Here is a 21362-nt window from a genome sequence, read left to right as displayed (position 1 = left end):
GTGATTGCTTTCAGTGAAAATTAGGGGGAATTTTATGGTACGGAAGTTGCATTTCGAGCACTGGGAAAACAGGTCCTACGTATCAAATGGAAATGCACTAAAAAGAAATACAGAACAAGAGGCAAATTATCTTCCTGGCTGGTGCAACAGAACAAAGAAAAGGCTTGGGGTTTGTTAATACATTTTTTTTTTCTTCTTTTTATGTGATCTGATAGAATACTTTTTAAATTAAATTTTTTTTGTTTAAATACATTTGTGAATTCTGTTAAAACTTCAGGCATTCTGAGGCTGTGTGCAAAGGAGACGAAGACTGGCAGAGTCAGTGCAGGATATGCTACCCTAAGGCCATCACAAAAGATCCCGCAGACAGACATCTGACGTATGGACAGCCCTGTGAACACAGGGGAATGACAACCGCAGTAAGATAATAACAATGTGAAGAGAAGCAGGCATGAAAGCAACATCGGCCAAACTTCTTGGACTGCAGTTGATTTAGAAAGGTCAAAGACAGCAGCACAAGCTATAGCTAGGAGGTTGTTGCCTGGCGGCAAGAACTCACCAGCTTCTTCCCTGCTTTACGTTGCCTGTCAGCCCCAAACCTGAAAGTTCTTCAAGGGCCTTTGTCCTCAAAAGAAAACAAATGGAGGTCCATGCATTTTGCTCCTTGGATGGGAGTTATATACTTCTTACCCATCATACGGAGCCTGCACAGGAACATGTTTGGGCCTTTTCGTTTCTTTGAAACCATTGATTCTGCTGAAGGCATAGAAATACCTTGTGTTCCTTCTTGCTTAGAGGCCACCACCTTCCATATTGTCAAAAACATGAATTTACTTCTGGTGGCTAGTCTGTCACGTCACTTGGGATCCTTTACAAAGCAACTTTCCATAGCAACCAAACATGTGAGGGGGGTGGGTGGTGAAAAAAGCTTTCAAACGAGCCAGGGTGGAAAAAGGAAAAGGGATAGATTTAGAGTTTTTGACCTTTTCATTTGTTTGTTTTCAGATCTATGCTATCCCTGTTTCTCTTCCCCTTTAAGAGCTGCCAAACAGCAGCCCTCAGAGAAACAACATCTCGTTAAAATACTTTTTCATGTATTTCACTGTGAGCCAGAGAAGATTCTTTGAAGCCTATTTTTAAATCCATATATTTAAAAAAAGAAAGAAAGAAAGAAAGAAAGAAAGAAAAAGAAACAAACAAAAGCTCAAATGTCAGACACCCAAAAAGTTGTACAAAGGTGTCTCTCAGAGTTTGGCAGCACGTAGAAGGAATTAAGAAGACCAAAGGTCCAAAATACAATATAACTTACAAAATAACCTTTGGAAGGAAGAAAAGAACATATACATGCATGTTCTAAAATTTCATTTTCTCTTCTTATGACCAAGCCAAAAAAAAAAAAGGAAAAAGAAAAAGGAAAAGATGGGCTTCCTTGTAAATGACATTTTTTTTTTAACTCACTTCATATTTAGAAACATTTATAGTTCTCACAGGTGGTTTGCATTCATGTACAAGGTCCTTGGGACTAAAAGGGACAGTGGTTGCCAAACAAGAAGAAAATAAAGAAGCACACGGAAGTGTACTTGTTTCAGAGAAGGGGAGGAAAAGGGGACTGAAATTAAAAAAAAAAAAAAAGAGAGAGATATATAAAACCATGCATCAGGGTCGAGCTTTGAAAAAACAAAAAATACCTTCATCTTCACCACGGTCATTACTGGTTATATCATCTGCGTTTTTCTTTGTGTTGGCTCCTGGGTCATATTGAGAAGGAAAATAAAGGGAAAAAAGAGAATTCAAAAACAACAGGTTTGCAAAAAAATCAGAAGAGAGAGAGATACTACCCAGTAAAAGAAAAAAATATGTCACACAAAAAGTTGAAAGTTGTTACATTTGGATTTCAAAAAAATGAGATAGGGCAATGCAAAATGCATAAAAACATAAAGATGTCAAGAAGAACAAATTCAAAATGTTACTCGCAAAAAATGTTCTCTATCCTGTGAAAATGCAGTTTGGGGGTTAAAATGATAAAACTGAAAAAAAAAAAAAAAAAAAACCAGAGCTAATGTGAGTTTGAAAAAAAAGAAAATTAAATTATTAAAAAAGATTTCCCACATTCTTAAAAGAAATGCATATGAAGTATTCAATGTTCCTCTAATTTTAATATGTGACAATCTACATAAATTCATGAAATGTCACCAGTGTACTTTCATTAGGACATTCCATAACATAAGAGAAAGCACATTTATGTAATAAACACGGAAGGACTTTCAATAAAATACTGAAAATTGACATTCATTTCATGCAAAAGAACTTAAAACAGAGCATTTCAAATACAAATCAGAAATGTCAGTTTGTTAGTTAATTTAAATCATGACAGTCACCTCTCACCAGTGGTTAGAGAGCTATTATCCAGTCCTGGTTCCTATTTAGTATAAAAAGAAAACAACAACACAACTACCATTTTCAATAAAGTTTTCTTAAGACAAGAGAAAACATTATATAACACGTTCTCTGTGTTTGAAACACTTATTAAATATTACTTTGGTGTCAATGCTCATTGAATTTAAGATAAATAAATAAAATCACCTACCTTGGTGATCTGGAACATAAGTTACCCTAAGAATGTCCAGGGAAATAAAATATGGGGCGGTGGGGGTATCCCTCAACTACTCCCAAAAAATACTCTTGTACCTAGTGTGACATTTTGGGTTTTCCTATTTTCAAGATACAACATGCTAAAACATTTCCTATTGCTTGAATTGTTTGGTAAATTAGTTCAATTCTCTTCTTTTTATAGACAGACATGGCCCTGGGGGAATGCATATCCCAGATCCAGTAACTTCAAAAGTGCCTGAGTGACATCCTTCTAGAAGTTCTACTTAGCTCAAAGAAACTCATCGTGTTTCAAAACCAAGATCTGAAGTTGTTGTTTTTGTAGGTCAGTTATGGCTTGCTTATTGTCCATTTTATATGGTTCAAGAGTTCTTAGCTCACAGACCTTGGTGGGTGGGTGGGACATCTGATTTGCTGATTTTTGAGCTTAACTATTCCCACTATTGATAATTTCAAGCATCTAATATAAGGTCATTGAACACAGCTACAAAGAGGTACCTGGGACCCCTTGGACCTCCAAGCTACCAGTAATCCAGCCTCATCTACCTAGAAGTACACTTTTGTTGGAACCCACCTGTTCTCCTTATAACACATTCATTTCCAATCCCTTAGAAAGTATCATGACCTCAATATGTCAATTTCTTAGACTCATTACCTTGATATCAAATTTATTTATACCTAACAATCCTACTACATTGAAATATCTAAAAGAGAAAACTTTTTAAAAAATCAAATGAGGTTGAGTGTCTTTGGGGTTGTTTTTGTCAGAGTTCATCAGTACAGAACCTATCTTAAAGTGAATTCATGGACTTGAATTTATGATGAAATTGTGAGCCTAAAAAGGGATGCCCTTCCTAAAGCAGACTATATGAATGATACCAAAAACTGTTCTATAAACAAGTTCTCTCATTTCTGGAAAAAAATAAAAAAATCTGGGCACCTGGGTGGTTCAGTTGGTTAAGTGGCTGCCTTCGGCTCAAATCCCACATTGGGCTCCCGACTCTGCGGAGAGCCTGCTTCTCCCTCTCCCTCTGCCTGCCTCTGCCTACTTGTGCTCTCTCTCTCTCTGTCAAATAAATAAATAAAATATTTTTTTTTAAATTCCATTCATCCATGGAAGAAGACTTTATATAAGCTTCTACAGAAACAGGTCACTAATGTCATTTAAAAAGAAAAAAAAATGGCTAGAAAAAAATCAAGTTGTCATCACAAAAGTCACAGGAGTGATAATGTGCTGATTCAGCAGATTCCTTCCAACAAAATATGTTCCTTTCAAGTTTGACTCCCTCTTGTAACACAGTGTCCAGAACACACGCACTCAACATGGGGAAGGCATTCTTTAACAAAGACCCCATACCTACACTTGACCCTCCTCAGGAGCCCATTCTTATAATCCTTGTTTGGAGTCTCTTTACTCTTCCATGTTGTGTGCTATGTCCTGGACTTAGCCCAAAGGCCATTCTGCAACCCAGCTGTCAGGGAAGTGAAATGCCAGAACATTCTCCTAAGACCCACCTCTCCATGCCCCCAGGCTCACTGTCAGGGTGCAAAATGAGAGTGATATGAAATCCATCTCAGGCGGGATGAGAAACATTGCTCAGGGAACCGTCCCCAACAAAAAGAGCCAAGTTCTGAGGATTAGTGATGCTTTCACAATTTCCATGATGTAGTTCCATCAAGAATAAAGTAGCAGTCCAGGATAACTTCCTGCCTCTTTGATTCCCTACCAAATTTCTGTTAGCCAAAGTGTGTCTCCTAAGAGCCTTACTGATGTATGGTTTACATACCATAAAACCAACTCATCAAAGCATAACATTCTATGGCTTTTTTATGCAGTTGGACAACCACTAGCATCACCCAACTTTAGATCATTTCCATCAACCCAAAAAAGACTGTGTCCAACTGAAGGTTCCATGTTGCTATGCCCAGTCTCGATAATCTACTTTCTGTCTTTCTAGGTTTGCCCTTTTGGGGTGTTTTGCATAAAAGAATTCATATCCTATGTCACCTTTTGTATCTGCTTTCTTTCCGTGAGCGTCATGTTTCCAAAGCCATGCATGCTATAGCAGGGGTCATTCTTTTGTATGGATAAGTAGTACTCCATCGTATGGACACACCAAATTTTGTTTCTCCGTTCATCAGTTGATGGGCACTTGGACTGTCTTCACTTGACAGCTATTAGGAATAATGCTGCTTTAAACACTTGGGGACAGTATTTTTGTTGGGATGTATGTTTCCCTGGCTTCTGGGTTGATATCTAGGCATGGGATTGCTATCTTATAGGGAAATTCATGTTTAAGGTTTTAAGAATCTGCCATACTATGCTCCAAATTAGCTGCATTGTGGTGCATTTCCATGAGCCTGTATGGGGGTTCCAGTTTCTACATTCTGGAGGCAAGCCCTGTTATTATCGTTTTGGTGATAGTCATCTTAAGGGCTGTGAAACAGGGTCTCCTTGTGGTTTTAATCTGCAGCTTGCTCATGACGTAGTGATATCCAGCATCTTTTCACATACTATCTTCTTTGGTGGGATGTCTGCTCGAATATTTTGCCCATGTTTAAAATTGGGTTCTCTGTCCCTTATTATTAGATTATAAGTGTTCTTTCTATTTTTCAGATGCAAGTCTTTCCCCACAAATATGACTTACAAATCTTTTCTCTCAGTCTGGGACTTCTCCTTTGGTTTTCTCAGTGGCATCTTTTGAAGTGCAAAAGTTTAATTTTGACAAGGTCGACTTTATTAATTTTCTTTCAATGCTTGTGCTTTTCATACCTAAGAAATCCTTCCTCAACACAAGACCCTGAAGATTTTCTCTTATGGTCGTTCCAACATGTTTAAGACTTGTAGTTCTTACACCTTTTAGTTATTTGAGTTACATGCAGTGTATGATATGAGGGTAGGGTGGAAATTCATTGTTAGCATATTAATATCCCATGGTTTCAGCACCATTTACTGCAAGACTAACTTCTCTCTCATTAAACTGTTGAGATACCATTGCTGGACGCCAACTGACTATAAATGCCAGTACTGAATTTATTTCTGGACTCTTTTAAGGATATCCCATCTGCATTTCTATCCACAAGAAACCCCAAATTTCTTGATGACTATAGCTTTCGAATACGCTTTAAAACGAGGAAGGAGAAACTCTCCAACTTTCTCTGGCTTTTTCAAGATAATTTCCTTATTTGAGATCCTTTGCCTTTCCACACGAATTTTCAAATGAGCTTGTCAACTGAAGAAAAAAAAAAATCACCCAGAGATCTTGACAGAAATTGTTTGCCTAACCGCAATTTTGAATTAATGTAGATAGCAGAGTATGACCCAGAAACATGATTACATATCACCTTTAATGTACTATGTATATTTGATTTTTCATGCTTTTGTTCTTTTTTAATAAGCTGTTGCTGTATTTTTTCCTCACAAATATAGCTAATTAAATGACCTCAAAACCAACGGAGTTCTCTTAAATATCGAATTTAGTTAGAATCATGAACTATGGAGAAAAGGTTCTGCTGGAATTTATTCCAGAGTAAACCCATCTTGCACATGCCAAAAAAGACATTTCAAAACCCATACACACCATGAGTTTCTTCATCCCTCTCCACATGTACACCTTCCCCGAAATGCCAGAAAAATATTACTTTACATCTAATAATTAGCCTCTCTATCAAACCTCCATGGGGAAGTAGCTCTAAATTTTAAAGAGAATATTTAAGCAAGTTCAAACAAATATATGACTGTTCCATCATTAAAATTTAAGTGTGATTTTATAAATAAAACATCGCAATGTCCCTGGTCCTGAAGGATGTCCATCATTTTTTTATACCTGTTCTTCTCATGTTCCTTTTTTTGTGCTATAACGTCATCATTTTCTAAAGTAAAACTACTGAAAGGAGTACTTTCTATCCCAAATGGAAGAGAAATACTTTGTAAAGAATTCAGAAAAGGCAGACCACGGTAAAGAGGAAGATGAAAATCCTCTAGATGCTGCTGTTAACATTTTGAGGCAAGAAAGTAATTTCCCATTTCCTCTTTTAACTATCCATTAACTTTGTTGTCACTCATGTAGGCAAATCATCAAACACAAACATCGGATACTGTGAGGCGGTCACGTTATTTATGCAAGAATAGAAAGAAAGGATAGAACCTAGAAAACCTTTAGGATTATCACTCCTAGCTTGCGATATCGTCCTGAAAATGTATTTACTGGTTCACATTTTTTTCTTTTTTTTGTCTCTTAAGAGGGCAATTTCCAAGTGCAACTGAGCCTTGTTTTCCTAAATACAGAAAGAGTGTGTCTTTGCTAAATGCATTACTTTCATTACAGAGGAAGCTGTGTAATGGGTTATTGGGGAAATAAATGCTTTACTGGCCATCACAGATGGGTGTGTGATTGATTAGTTTGTCACTCAGCCCCCTCAGAGGAATACTTTTTTAATCTTCTAATTTAATAATGGGTTCATTTCACCAGTAAGCAGAACAGGACCCACCCATAAAAAACTGCCCGTGCCTCATGACTTAATTCACTGGTGAACCCATTTCTTCTACAGACAGGTATTGACACGTTAAATATGGTAGCCTTGACCACCACTGGCTATACCCAGAATAAATACTCCACACGTCAATGTTAACATGTCGTAACATTGACTTGAATGGGATTAGCTCAGTGAATCTGAAACAACATAAAACACTTAGTCTTTGGGTTTCATCAAAAGCCATGTGGACTTTAGACAATGGTCTACCTACAGAAAAATCACATTCTTCATTTGAAGGACTCACCATGCATATCTAGGCTTCATTTTTTTTTTAAATATTTTTGAAATCAGAACATCTGAACAAGATGGGATCTCATTCCGTGACAATGTGGGCAAGGCTGGGAAGCCTGTTAGATGCAGCCTTCAACAAAGAGGCTTCCCCACACCAGCATTTGGAATCCCTCCTTGTTACATGCCATGGCTACGCTGGGCAGGAAGATTTACCCTGGGAACTGAAGGGTATTTGTTATTAATGTGGAGGGAGGGTTTCTGGTGATCTGAAATCCTTAGGAAAGAGAACATGTGAAATGGAGAGCATGAAAATTGATTTCTTTCAAGTCATCAGGAGAGTTGTACTTTGAAAAACCTTTGGAAAGGCATCCCAAAATCTGAAGACTTCTGCTCCAAGACACATGAAGGGGTATGGGAATGTGAGTTCCAGACTGTGGTCTGGAGCTCAAGAACCTATGATTCACCCCACAGATATTTACTATGAGACTCAGATGTTCTTGATGTTCTCCTAATCATTGTGAATTTCACTACAGCAAAATATTATCTTGGGTTGTTACTTCAGGAAAATGGAAGTCATGTGTTTGTGATTGCAGTAAAGGCAAAGACTAATTCTTCTTAATTTTCTACCAGTTTCAAAATGTCTCATTGCAATAATGGAAATAATAGGAGGTATTTTTTATTTTTATTCTTTTGGTATGTTTTCTTCTTTTTGTCTGACTGGCTTGGGAAGACATATTGAGAGAAATATCAATAATTTTTTTTTTCTTTCTTTCAGAATTAGGAAGAATTGTTTCACAGTTTCTGTGGTAGAAAATTAAAGTCAGTCTAAAAATATATAGGTCTGTGATATATGTTTGTGTTTTTTATTAAAATCTCAAAGCACTGCATGGCCTTACTTTAGCATTTTTTGTTGAGAATTTGGTTATTGAAATGTTTCTGTTCTTGGGAATAAAAGACAAATCCTACTAGATTTGAGTCTCTCCTTTTCATTAGAAGGTCCAGCTGATAGAATATATTACCTCCTCACACCATCTCCAAGAGCTTGAGATTAAATCACAGTGCATTTAAAACCTACAACAATTTTAATATTGATTATGTTCCATGCTTTTTCTGCACCTGCATTTAGAAAACTCATGTTGAAAATGAAATTGGCTTTTATTTTCCTGAGATAGCTCCAGAAATGTTGTATTTAAAAAATGATAAACCTCGGTAGGTGTGTATGTATGTAGGTATGTGGGTATATATATAATCACATATATTCATTCTCCATGCCAAGAGATTCTGGAAGATCTTGAGTTCTTTGGCATGGTTTTAACTCTAATAAAAGCTTCCTTCAGTAGTCAGAACATAGATGTCAGTGATGGGATGCATCTCTATGCCAGGAAATTTGGGTTGTGGTCCAGGAATTAGAGGGAGCTGGAACCTTTGTCTTCTTGTCCCTTTGCTGTCAACATAGAGGAATAAACTGAGAATATCTCAGAGTGCTCAGTTGATGGGCCACTGTCCCTTGGTCTCTCTTTTCAGGGAGAAACTTAGGGATGTCATGAACCAAACAACAGAAATGTCAAGCAGGAGTCACACTTAAGGGAAATGTCTCTCATGTCTTTTTTCAGTGTGTTATGTTCCCTCGACACCTTGTGGATGGAGGACCTTATGATTTGCTCAAAATAGTCCATGCTCCTCTTACAAGAAAGTATTGTGGCATCCCCAGCTGCTAACACACGAGTTTGGGCCAACAAAATGTGAATGGAAGAGATGTACGACACTCACAAGCTGACACACTGTGAGCCATCTCATTTCTGCCATAGTTTTGCCCCTCCCTCTACCAATCAGACCAGCATGTCCCAAATGGAGATCACCTCCTTCAAAGTCTTGATTTTGGAAAGAACATGATCTAGAGAGCAACCAGTCATTCCCAAATGGACAAAGACGTCATAAAATGTAAAAAAGCTTGGGTTGTTGTTGCAAGACTCTTTTGTTTAGCAGCACAACCGAGCCTAAGTTGACTGTTATAGCCATTTGCTTTTTTTCCATGAGGTACACATTCACACACACAACACACTCACACACATACTCGAGAGGCACACAGCCTCCTAAACATCCCAACATACACCTCGATCCAAGAAACCATTTGAGACCACAGATGTCTCTGGCTCCCCAGTGTACTCGAAATTGGTAAGTCAACACCAACATGATAGCTTCCCCTTTGGGTACATGTCTGTCTTTACAGAAAATTACTCTTTTTTTTTTTTTTTTTGTACTTATCACTAACTACTATGTGACTATACAGCAGTTAAAAAAAAAATGAACATCAACAAAATTCACACCTACATATTTATGGTGATTAAGCCCAACACTATCATGATTATACCGTAAAATAATTAAGAAAAGGAAGGGGCCCCTTTCTTCTCTTAAGGTGGCTTAAGTCAGTTAAGGGTTGACTCTTAATTTTGGCTCAGGTCATGATCTCAGGGTCATGAGACCCAGCCCTGTGTCTGGCTTGTGCTCAGCAGGGGGTCTGCTAGAAATTCTCTCTCTCCCTCTACCCTTCCCCCACTCATGCTCTCTCTTCTAAAAAATAAATAAAAAATAATGAAGATGAAGAAAAAATAGACTATTAACTTCAATCACCAGGGATTTTCTAAAGAAAGAGCTTAAAAGAATATATAGAAAAGTCACGCACAACTTCAAATCAGCTGGTTCTCTGGTAACATGAATGTTGTCTTGCACAAAGCCATAAACATTGGCTCTTACAGTTTCTGGTTCCCCATACATTTGCTGCAGTTTTCTAATTCCCAGATTTGGCTCATACAGCCATTTCTTCCTAGATTCTGAGACTATGATTGATCTAACCACCCCTCCCCAAACTTACTCTTTCACTTTAACAGACTTTGAACATGCAGTCCAGGGGCCAACAATTCAAGGGCACATTCCCCAGCTTCCACTCCTCAGAGCAGAAATTCTTTCTTTATTAATGTATCCCACAGGGGCTGGGGGTGGGGGATTCAATTTGGGAATCAGAGAAGGGAAATATGGTTGATGTCTGCATTTTTTGCTGCTAAAAAAAAAAAAAAAAAAAAAACAAAAAACAAAAAAAAAAACAACTTTAAGACACTTTTCAATTTAGAGAAAAAATTGTAAAGATAGAGACTTGCCCTATGCCTCACACCCAATTTCCTCTAGTATTAATATCAAACATGAGTCTGGTACATTTGTTATAATTAATGAGCCAATACCTACACGTTATAACTCACTAAAGTCTGTAACTTATTCAGATTTTCTCAGTTTTTGCTTCATGTCCTTTTTTTGTCCACATTCCGTTTCAGTCCTCATGGCTCCTTAAGCTCTTCTCAGCTCCAAGAGTTTCTCAGAGTGTCCTTGTTTTTGATGACCTTGACAGTGTTAAAGGGCTCCTCTCCAGAAATCTTGTAGAATATCCCACAGTCGGGTGTTGTCTGGTTTTTCGTGATTCCATGAGGCTGTGAAATTTGGGGAGGAAACTCACAGAGGTCAAGAGCCCTCCTGATCACATCCTATGAAGGGTGAACTCTTGTCACCATGACTCAACACTGATGGTGTTGGTTTTGTGAGGAGTGTTTGCCAGATTTCTCCACTGTAAAATTATATGATCTCTGTCCCTCTCCATATCATACTCTTTGGAAGGGAGTCAACATGCACAGCCAAACCTCAGGAATAGAGGTTGAAGGAGATGATCGACGTCCACTGAGAACATGGTCTGATACATGACAAGAGGGGATGAAGTTTGTAAGTCCAATCGAGAGTAATAATCAGCTGACCTTTTAATAAGGGAATGACCCAGGATTATCCAGATGGGCACAGTGTAATTAAAAGTGGATTCAGAGTCATTGGAAGAGGGGGCCGTCAACCAAGTAATGCAGGGGTCCTCTATAATTGAAAAAGGCAAGGAAGACATTTTCCCTTAGATCCTCCAAAAGGAATGTCGTCTTATCAAAACCTTGATTCTAACCCAGTGAGATCCATTTGGTATTTTTGACCTCCAAAACTGTTGTTTTAAGCCACTAACAATGTGGTGATTGATTATAGCCGAATAACAATGTGGTGATTGATTATAGCCGAAATAGGAAACTCATAAACCCTATTTTATTTATTCATTTGGTCGTTTATGTCATTGCGAGGTTATGGATATTTATTTTACACTTTAAGTTATAATCTGGCCCTTATTTTGTTTCTCAAATTGCTGAAGCATTGGCCATTACTTAGGTAATGCTCTAAATGTAAAATACCCCCTAGCTTTATTAAACACATCTTGATAATCTCCAATTTACCTTGATTTCAATATTATTATATATTTCCATTAGCATTGTATGACTTCAGAAAATAATACCTTGCGGTGATTGTACAATGGGATTTCGATGGGATTTTCTTTAATACAACTGTTTAATCTCATACCCTTAATGACTCTAAGCTAATCAATTCATTCTATTATAAACCCATAAAGCATTTGCTTCAGGCCAAGATGTAAGCTTAATATCTCTCTGGTGTTTACAGATTATGCTAAAGGACTTCCATTTTTAAAAGCATGTTATTTTGAGATCCCAGACAAAATCACTCCCAGCTTAATGATTTCATTTCTTTGGTAATTATATGCAATTTTAGGTATTTATGAAAATCTTTCCAGGTAATGCATTTTGGTTTATATTATTATTAATTTCAGTTTTAAAAACATGGAAGGATGAAATTCAGCTCAAAATACTTAATGGTATAAAAAGAGTTAATAATAAGGTGGTAAATAGTATTAACGTAACTTCAAATGCCAGAACTTCATGAAGAAAACCCATTCTTGCTGCCAAGGTCTCCTGTACCTGCTGGTCTGTATCTCAACCAGCATTCAAGATTTGGATAAAACCTCTTCTTCTTTTGCAGGGTCCTCCCCTAAGAAATAACTTCCCACTATAGTGTCTAGATAGCTTCCCATGATGCAAATTTCTCAATGGGAATACCCATAAAAACAAAGAAAAAGATGTGAACATCATAGGAAACCAAGAACAGCAGAAAACACAAGGCTATATCTGGTGGGTTTCTACTAACCCTATTAAGAAGCCTAAAAAGAGAGTTCCGTCTTGCTCAAGGATCTCCTATGATACTACCACATTGGGAATTGTTCTATAAATATGATAGGAAATGAATCAGGGAAAATCTGGGACCACCCTGAATGTAGCCGTGTATCACAAAGGAGAAGTGCCTGTCTATACAAACCAAAAAAACCTAGGAAATGCACTCTGATATTGCCTGGGCATTATTTCAGAAAATCTCCTGCCTCCAACATCTCTAGGTATGCATTCAAATTAGACAAAACTTAAACCAGCCAAAACATACAGGTGAGAGAGTGGGTTAGTGCATGGAAATGGCCAGGAGGTAACTGCTGCAAAGGTAGACAATTCAGAAAAAGCCCTAGAAGCTCAATGTCACTTTCCACACACTCAGCTAGTACAGAGTATTCAAGTGTCCACGAACACTTAGAGTAACTACTACTGAATTAATACTTAAAGTCAACTAACACTTGCTTCATGTCTTAGGAAGGGACAGTGCAGTCTGGAGGAGTACCTTGTTGGAAATGGAATTTGAAGATCAGCTCAGTGGGTCAACAACTACAAAGGGTCTGCATTGGTAAGGAGCCCCCAGACACATGCGCTGGCGATCTGGGGCAGCCCTGTTGAGCGACAAGGGCTCGCCGGACCACTGGCACAGGAAAAGATTGTTCGTAGGTGCACCTGCCAGCAGATATCTTTGTTGTGTATACTGTGACTTGCCCAAAGATGAGGAAAGAGAAAAGAAGAAAAACAGTGTGCTTTTTATGGAGAATGCAGTGGCAAAGAACAAAAGATCACCACAGCCTTCAGAAGACTCTAAGGGAATACTTAGATAAACCACTAACTTTTTCTCATGGAGTAAAAGTAGGATGTAGTTTTTTCAGTGAAGAAACATAAAAAGAGAATAACCTGAGACCAAAAGAAGAGGATGACCAGGTCAAGGGAGATGGAGAGATACAGGAAGTATATATAGAGAGAACTAAAATGCACATTCTTTGTAAGGAAAATGCATAAACCCAAGTGTGCCTTAGATCTGAATATAAGTAAATGTACACAGAGAGACAGCGCCACCACAGAAGTAAATCTTGAGGGGGAAACTAAGCACACACTGTGTCTATCCATTTGAACATCTTCATGTAAGGATAATTTGGAAGAGAACTACCATGAAGAGAGAGGAACTTCAATAGAATGAAACTCCATGATCAACCCCCGACGTCACCTCCAGTGTAAAGACCATCAAATTTCCCAATGCAGAAAATCATGGGGCACTCTATAGTAGAAGGGCACTTCAAATGGCAATCACACACCAAACAAATTTACTGTAAGAAATCCAAGCACACTCTGATACATCTTCTGGTGACCACTCTGCTGAATAAAATGTTCATTTCTTTTAAAGGAAGACTACGTCATGAGCCGATAGGAATTGTGTTTACAGTAGGATTGCTGAACGTGGTTCATTGGGAAGAAAGGGCGGTATTTCATGGGTCTCATGAACCATGGAAAGAGCAAATTCGAATGGAAGCCAGACGTTAAGATCAAAAGCAAACAAAGGATTCTAAAGATGGCAAATAACATTTGGCACAATTGATATGTTTCATTAAGAGATTTGAGTATTTGGAATATTTACTTTGACAGGCAACCTTTTTATAATCCTGCCAATGAAGGTCAGACATATCCTTACATGGAACATGCCCTGGGGAGTGGTGAATGATGGAGTTTCCACTAAGAGTGTAGGCAAGGAAATGATGTCATGATCATCATCGTTCAAGATACGGCTGCAGGTTCTACTCGATATGTTAAAAACGAAAGTCATGAGAACTAAAAATATTCAAAAGGAGACACAATAAAGTCACTCCTGCATATGATTATCTATGCAGGGGAAAGTGATTCAGGACATGAACTAAATAAATTAGGGTAGATGAGGTATTAGTTACGATGGCATGCATTCAATATAGAAAATCAATTTTCATAACTATGAATATTAACATATCTAAAAAGAAAGCCTTTTCATATTAACAATAAATGGTCTGAACATACCTTATGAAGCATGTAAGACGTATTGTAGAATACAAAATATGAGATACATAAAATTCTGGTCTATAATCAGAAGCTTTTGGTGGCAGAAATTTAGTGTGTAACAATATCAATATATTTTTTAGAAATAGTAAGATTTTTTGGTAACAACAAAATCATCCTAGCATCAATTCTGAAAAAAAATATGCATGTGAATAATTTTGGCTCGAAGAAGGTAAGGGCAGTTCTTCTGGCCTTGTTATATTATTTATTGTATTTTCAATAATTTCAGACTGTGTATGATGAAGTCTTTCTTTTTAGAGAGTATCATTAGCTAAATATTTGAAGAAGAGGAGAGCATAACAAGTTCATCTTAGGGCAAAATAAATTCTGGATTAATTAAATATTTATACTTACAGAGCAGTGATTATTTTGTCAAAGTACAATACAATGTTTAGGTTAAGATTTTGAGTCAACATATATTGATTTATAAAGAAAGACAGCATTTATTAATACAGATGCTGGCATTGTTGCATTATAGATACATACACACCTGTACATACATGATTATACAGTCAGGTTTTATTGGGACATGCTCTGTGTATGGCCATGAGTATACACAAACACACACCTGTATACGTACATATATATATATGTATATTTTTATAATTTATTAAATAGTATACATTTATGTATATACATAAATATATAATTTAAAACAGTAAATAATAAAAGCAAATGTGGATAAAATTTATATATACATATTAATGAATATTAGAAACAGGCAGGAAATATATATGTGTATTTTGTACAAAAACATACATATATATACTAAATATATATTTAATAAAGAATAACTAAGGAAGTGTATATTTAAATTTATATATAATACATATTTATTTGTATGTATATTTATTTTGTATTCATATAGTATATATTTTGTATATATACCTTATACAAATATATAAAATATAAATATTTAGTATCCATAGTATTTGTTATATATTATAAATATCTAATGAGTATGTATGTATTATATGTTTATGTATTATAAGCATTTAAGTAATATGTAATAAATATATAAAATGTCAAAAATTAAATATAATATATAAACCTTTGCATTTCGTGTATACATATGTAAAATAAATTTATATTATGTAATTCTATGTAAAAAAGAACAAAGGAAGCTCTCTGAAGATAAACCAAAAGACAAGTGATGTTGTGGGCATCAGCAGAGTTAGCACATCAGCGACAGAAAGGAAATGCAAACAAGTCATGAGGAACAGAAGCGGGATGATGGGGAAGATGGACAGAAGCAGATACCCAAGGGAAACAGAGCAGAGCATGAAGATGGTATTTCTGAGTTACCAGCAGTGTCATTTTCAGAATAAGGCACAGGGAGAGTGAGACCCAGACACACAGCCTGGAAACCTAGCTTAAAATTATTGAAGCGAAGAAAAACAAAGAGAACCACGAGCACCTGAGTAGAAAACACACAGTCTCTGTGCCACAGCAGACCTCGTTGGAGGCCAGGGTGCCTCACATGGTCACCCAGTGCAAAAGGAGGTGAGCCAGATCAAAGGCATCAAAGGCTCTGCTGACTGTCCATACTGCACCCAAGGCCCCACAAGCCTGGCTGGGAATTGAGGCATGCAGGCGTCCTTGGCTAGGCAGGTGCTCGATTTCCCCATGAAGCCAGAAGGGCTGGCCAGACAGAATGCTCCAGGAGGCACATGGAAGAAGGATGAGATAACATGAATCATGACAGGCTCTTCATGTGCCCTTTCCTGGTGCTCCAACCCACTTCTGTGCACTTGGAACAACCTGTGTTCTGTCCACCCATGGGCTTGCAATAAGCTCCCCAAGCACCTTTAGGATGATGACAAACACACACACAAAAATCTCTCTCCCCTGAGAATTCTCTGCAGTGCCAAGTGGAGATGAGGATGAAGCAAGATCTATCAGGTTCTGGTAGAAAACCTTTACTAATCCATTCTTTTAAGAAGGTATTTTCAGAGACGAAAGGACCACAAGACTATATCCTCCCTAATGCCTAGTAGAGTTGCTAGGAAGCAACACTCCAATCATCTAATACATCAAGGACAATTAAACTCCATGAAGCTCAGGAATTCAAGGAGGATGAAGTCAGAATAAACATTAAGAATAGGGAAATTATGGCCCAGAAGAACTAAAAATTATACACATATAAATCACCATTTAGGATATCTTATGAAGTATTAGAAGGCCAAGTAAACATCTTTTGCCAAAAGAATATTTTCACTTAATAATGCATGACAACCACAAGAATATTTTCACTTAATGATGTAATAAGAAACTGTGTATGACAACCACACCAGATAGTTTATAAAAATTTCAAGTTATAACAGGAGAAACTGAATATGAATGGGAAGTTGTGAATGATCTTACTTGTTCAAATGAAGCATCTGTTCAAATGATCTTACTTGTTCAAATTAAGCATTCTAGAGGCTGAAAGTCTGAGATCAAGGTGTCCACAGACATGGAATCTGCTGACACCTGCTTCTTGGTTCATATGTGGCTGTCTTCTCATGGGATTGTGAGGGAGATCTCTGGGGTCTCCTTTATTAAAGTACTAATCCCATCAATTAGGGCTCCATCTGAGGACGTGATCACCTTCCAAAGCCCCCACCTCCTAATACCATCAACTCGGGGCTTAGCAATTCCACCAACGAAATCTGGAAGAACACATTCAGACCATACCAGATGATTAGATGATATTTATGTGCAGGATTTGATTTCATAGAATGCATTGTTTCTCCTTTCATGACTATGTGAAATGCCCATGTGGGAAACACGGCACGGAGCCAGGTCCAAAAATCTCCATTTCTTCCCCATCAGAACTATAGAATGCTTTTCATAGGAAGACAAGTTGAGGCTTCCTACTGTCCATTTGTTCCAAAATGCTAGGATTGAACAGACAGACCACAAGGAGACTTCATCTTTGTTCTTACAAATCCATAGTCTCCTGGACTATGTGATGGTTAATTTAAAAATCACACCAAATTTTTAAATTCCTACCATGAAAAGATTATGCATGGGCAGGTGACCATGCTAAATATTGTCTAAGCATATACACCTTGACAACCCATTAGTAATCTAAATGGTGGTTGAGGAATTTCCCCTGAAGAAGCGAAGGAGACGTGTGCTGAACCAGGAGTTCAAAAGATGAAAAGACAATGAGAAAATTGTTCAGAAAAGGGCCACGAGAGTCCGATGAAAAATGAAACTGGGGAGTTAGGCAGCATCAGACCGGGGGCAGAGCTTGGTGGACGGTCATGCCCTGAACAGCATCCCCAAAACTCATGTGCCCTGAGAAGTCAGTGTGACATTATTTAGAGAGAGGGTCTCTGCCAACATCATTAGTTAAGAATATCTAGAGATGAAGTCTTCTTGGATTTATGGTGTCCCCTCATTTCAATGAGTGGTGTCTTTACAAGAGGAGAAGACAGGTGGGGATGCAGGGAGAAGGAAGTGATGTGCACACGGAGTAGACGTCAAGGAATACTGGGGTTTACTGGCAGCCCCACAAGAGAAGAGGGAGGCAGGGGACTGGTAGGTTCTTCCTTGGAGTCTCCAGAAGAAACCAACCTAGGTGAAGCCTTGATTTTGCAGTTCTGGGCTGCTGAGTTGTGCTGGAATACATTCCTTTGGTTGTAAGCTGCCAGATTTATGGTAATTTGTTATGGGAGTTCCAGGAAACTCCTGTAGTGGGCATGTAAGAATGGGGTGGAGAGCAAACCCTAAGGCAACGCTTAGTGAGACAAACCATTCTAGAATCCCAGCTAATTGGGTATGAGCTGCACCTGTTATGTGACAGAAGTGTCATCCTGGGATCCGGTTGCATTCCATGGACTTGAGATGGGATGCCAATGGCTTCATCAGAACATGATGCTATGTAGGATTCTTGCTCAGCCGACCTGAGTTAAGAGATTGTCCATGTAGGAAAGGGGCTGCCAGCAGCCTGCAGGAGCTGAAGGCAGGTTTCACTGTCCACCGATGAGAAAGGTACCACGATCTGACAACCACAAGGGACAGAAACCTGCCCACACTGCAGTGAACTCAGAAAAGCAGGAGCCACAGACAGGAAAGCAGGGTTGCTGATACCTGTGTCTCTCTGGGACCCTGTAGAGGGAACCTAGCTAAGATAGGCCTGAATTCCTGACCCACAGAAAGTGCAGATTGATACATGAGCATGGTGTTAAGCCACCAAGTTAGTGGTAATTTGGTTAGCAGCAGTAGAAGACTAGAGCGTGTGGGTTGCCAAAGTCTTTGGACGGGGATGGCATCCTCTGTCATCTGCTCCCTCTGACTGCCCAGCCCTAGTTACGGAAGGAATTTGTGCAGCCAGCCCCACACATTCCCTCCCATTCCAGGCATTGTATATTCTGTTTGCGACTGGAGCAAGGCAGGACCAGCAGGACATCTGGAGTCTGGCCACATGCAGGGGTCCATCCTTCATTGGCATTAAACAACATCCCACATACCATGATTTAGCCACGGCTTCTGAACGCCCAGCAGACAAGGGACCTGGCAGCCCTCAAGTTATTTCTGAGCGTAGGCAAACGTTCCTTTATGAGCCACTGACATCTCAAATTGTAGCACCGCTGGGGAGAGAAAGCAATACCGGGACTGCATCCGAGTTTCCCGGGGTGCTTTGTAAACCTTTCTCTGGTGGGCTTTGGCTCTTTTTTTGTGGTCTCTTTCCACTTTTGATCTATGTCCCTCTGTCCACTTCAGTTCCACATGCCCCCACGGAGCCAGCATGCTTACCAGGGTGCACGCCCATCATACTACACGAGAGATTAATGATACGGGCTGGAAAGATGCCAGACTGAGGCAGATAAAGGAAAGGAACTCCCCGGGAGGCTGGAGCCTGCCTTGTCGGCCAAGCCCAACGATGCCCTTTTGGTGTGTAAAAGCAGAAATGAGGACCCAGGTGGGATGCTTCAGTAATGATGCTGTAATTATATGCCCCGTCCAATGGCTTGTACACAGAGCAATAAGTCAGTACAGAGCAAGATTCCCATGTAGGGCATGCGTTCAGAGGGAGCACAGAGCATTCCATTAGCAGCCTGGGAGCAACTGGGGAAGCCTGTGTTTCTTCACTTCTTCATGCAGCAGACTGGACCTCCATGACCATGCTGGCTGGGGACCTCGCACACGGGGAAGCAAGCCAACGGGTTCCTTGCTGCTTGGATGGCACATGATCATCACAAAAATCAGGAGCCAAAGAGGCTTTTTTTTTCTTTTTTTTTAAAGGTCAGTTCCCTGTCTTTACAGCATGGGACGACACATTACCATCTAGGGAGGTGGCAACCTCCCTCATTTGTACCATCCTTTCATCACCATGGAGATCCTTTCAGAAAACACCACCACATTTTCTAAGACCATTCCCTACACATAATCCAAATGGACTCTGGTTCCTCAAAAAAAAAAAAAAAAAAAAAAAAAGGAACCTTTCAGTACCTGCTTTACTTTGGAAGCTCTCAAAAATGGTGAGCGAACTATTGGAAAGGGGCATCAGGAAACCATCAGTTTAGTCCCCACGTATTATCACGTGATGTTTTTCATGTCCCCTGGAAGAGTGTCCTTCCTTTTCTCAGGACAAGAGGACCAGTATTCCACAGTAATTTGCAAAGATAGCAATGATCTATGATCATCCAAGCAAGATCGTATGTCCTATGAGCATTCGTTAGGAACTAACAATTATTTCCCAATGAAATCTTTTTGGCTGCCATTTGGCAAAGAGGGAATTAAGACACACAAGGATTTTTCTGATTTTTGTCCCCACACGAGAATCGTTCACATTTTCTGGAGGAAGAGGAAGAACAAGGCAAGCCACGTTCTAAAATTCATCCTGTTTAACCACAGATCAGAAAACATGTGTTCTGCTTGACCCATTTCTTCCAATGCTGTGTTTGGAATTCTTGAAGGAGGATGAAGTTACATTATCTAAAAGAGCAGTGAAAGAGGGATTAAATTTTGACTGTGCATTCCCCACAGTGGTTTGATGCCAGATGAGAGCTACAGGCTTGCCTCCCTCCATAGGCTTCTGCAGCTCTCCCTTAGGACCCACAGAACAATCCTTGGTTTCTCAGTGGCAGCCAACCATATCATTCAGGTTGAAGAAGGGTCAGGTCCTCTGCTGTCTCAGCAAACACAGCCCACAGTGATGGGAGGCTGGTGCCCAGGAGCTAAACACACTGAGCAGAAAAACGCTCCAACTGCCTCAAATCCTAGAGTATCTGGTATTCGTCTCCTTTCCTCCCGCCATCTTGAAAGTCCAAATCCACCCAAGTGGAAGGATCCATTTGCCTACTTTACTCCAGCCCTGTCTCCTAAGAGAGGGACGCTCTTGAAGAAAACTGCCTGTTGACAACGTTAAGCTTCTCTATTGTCAACACTATGCCATCATCTATGACAGACACAGTCATTTTGTTGTTCATACTGTATTCCTATTTCATTTAACCCAAATGAGGAGTCAATACCATCCGTACAGAGCTGTAATTGTGAACTGGGCAATTTCACGCCACGGAGGGATGGATAAGTGGGGCCACTCAAAAGTAAAGCCAAGCTCGGTGTCATGCAAGTGACCACTTTTCTGTTTTGTTTTGTCGGGGCTGAAGGAAGAAGTCAACCTCCCTATCAGAATTGCCTGGAAACATGTGCTAATTGGACAGCTAGATGAATATGTGTAACATGCACTATTGCTTTGAAACCAAATAATTAGGGAGAGCTGACAGGAAATCAGCCAACACCGCATTAGCATCTTTTAGCCAGATATTATGAGTTGACAGACTGAGTGAAACTGAGCAGATTGGGACCAGTTCCCTGTGAAGATAAATTCTATTAATGAATCCA

At 39.0% G+C, this 21362-nt stretch overlaps 1 protein-coding gene across 2 annotated transcripts in view; it reads right to left on the bottom strand.

The window, feature by feature from the left end:
• NLGN4X (neuroligin 4 X-linked) overlaps positions 1 to 21362 on the bottom strand; it is a 221559-nt gene that overhangs the window by 117181 nt on the left and 83016 nt on the right. Inside the window, exon 1 of one of the 2 annotated variants that reach the window (XM_032880233.1) lies at positions 1689 to 1757. The exons of the other annotated variant lie outside the window; for it this stretch is intronic. The gene's annotated coding sequence lies outside the window, so the exon portion shown is untranslated. Of the gene's footprint in view, positions 1 to 1688; positions 1758 to 21362 lie in introns of those variants that run through there. 2 annotated transcript variants of the gene reach the window in all.

Source organism: Lontra canadensis, unplaced genomic scaffold (assembly GCF_010015895.1).
Source record: "Lontra canadensis isolate GAN:19392208 unplaced genomic scaffold, GSC_riverotter_1.0 scaffold68, whole genome shotgun sequence".
NCBI lineage: Eukaryota > Metazoa > Chordata > Mammalia > Carnivora > Mustelidae > Lontra > Lontra canadensis.
This window is presented reverse-complemented; position numbering and strand designations above follow the sequence as displayed.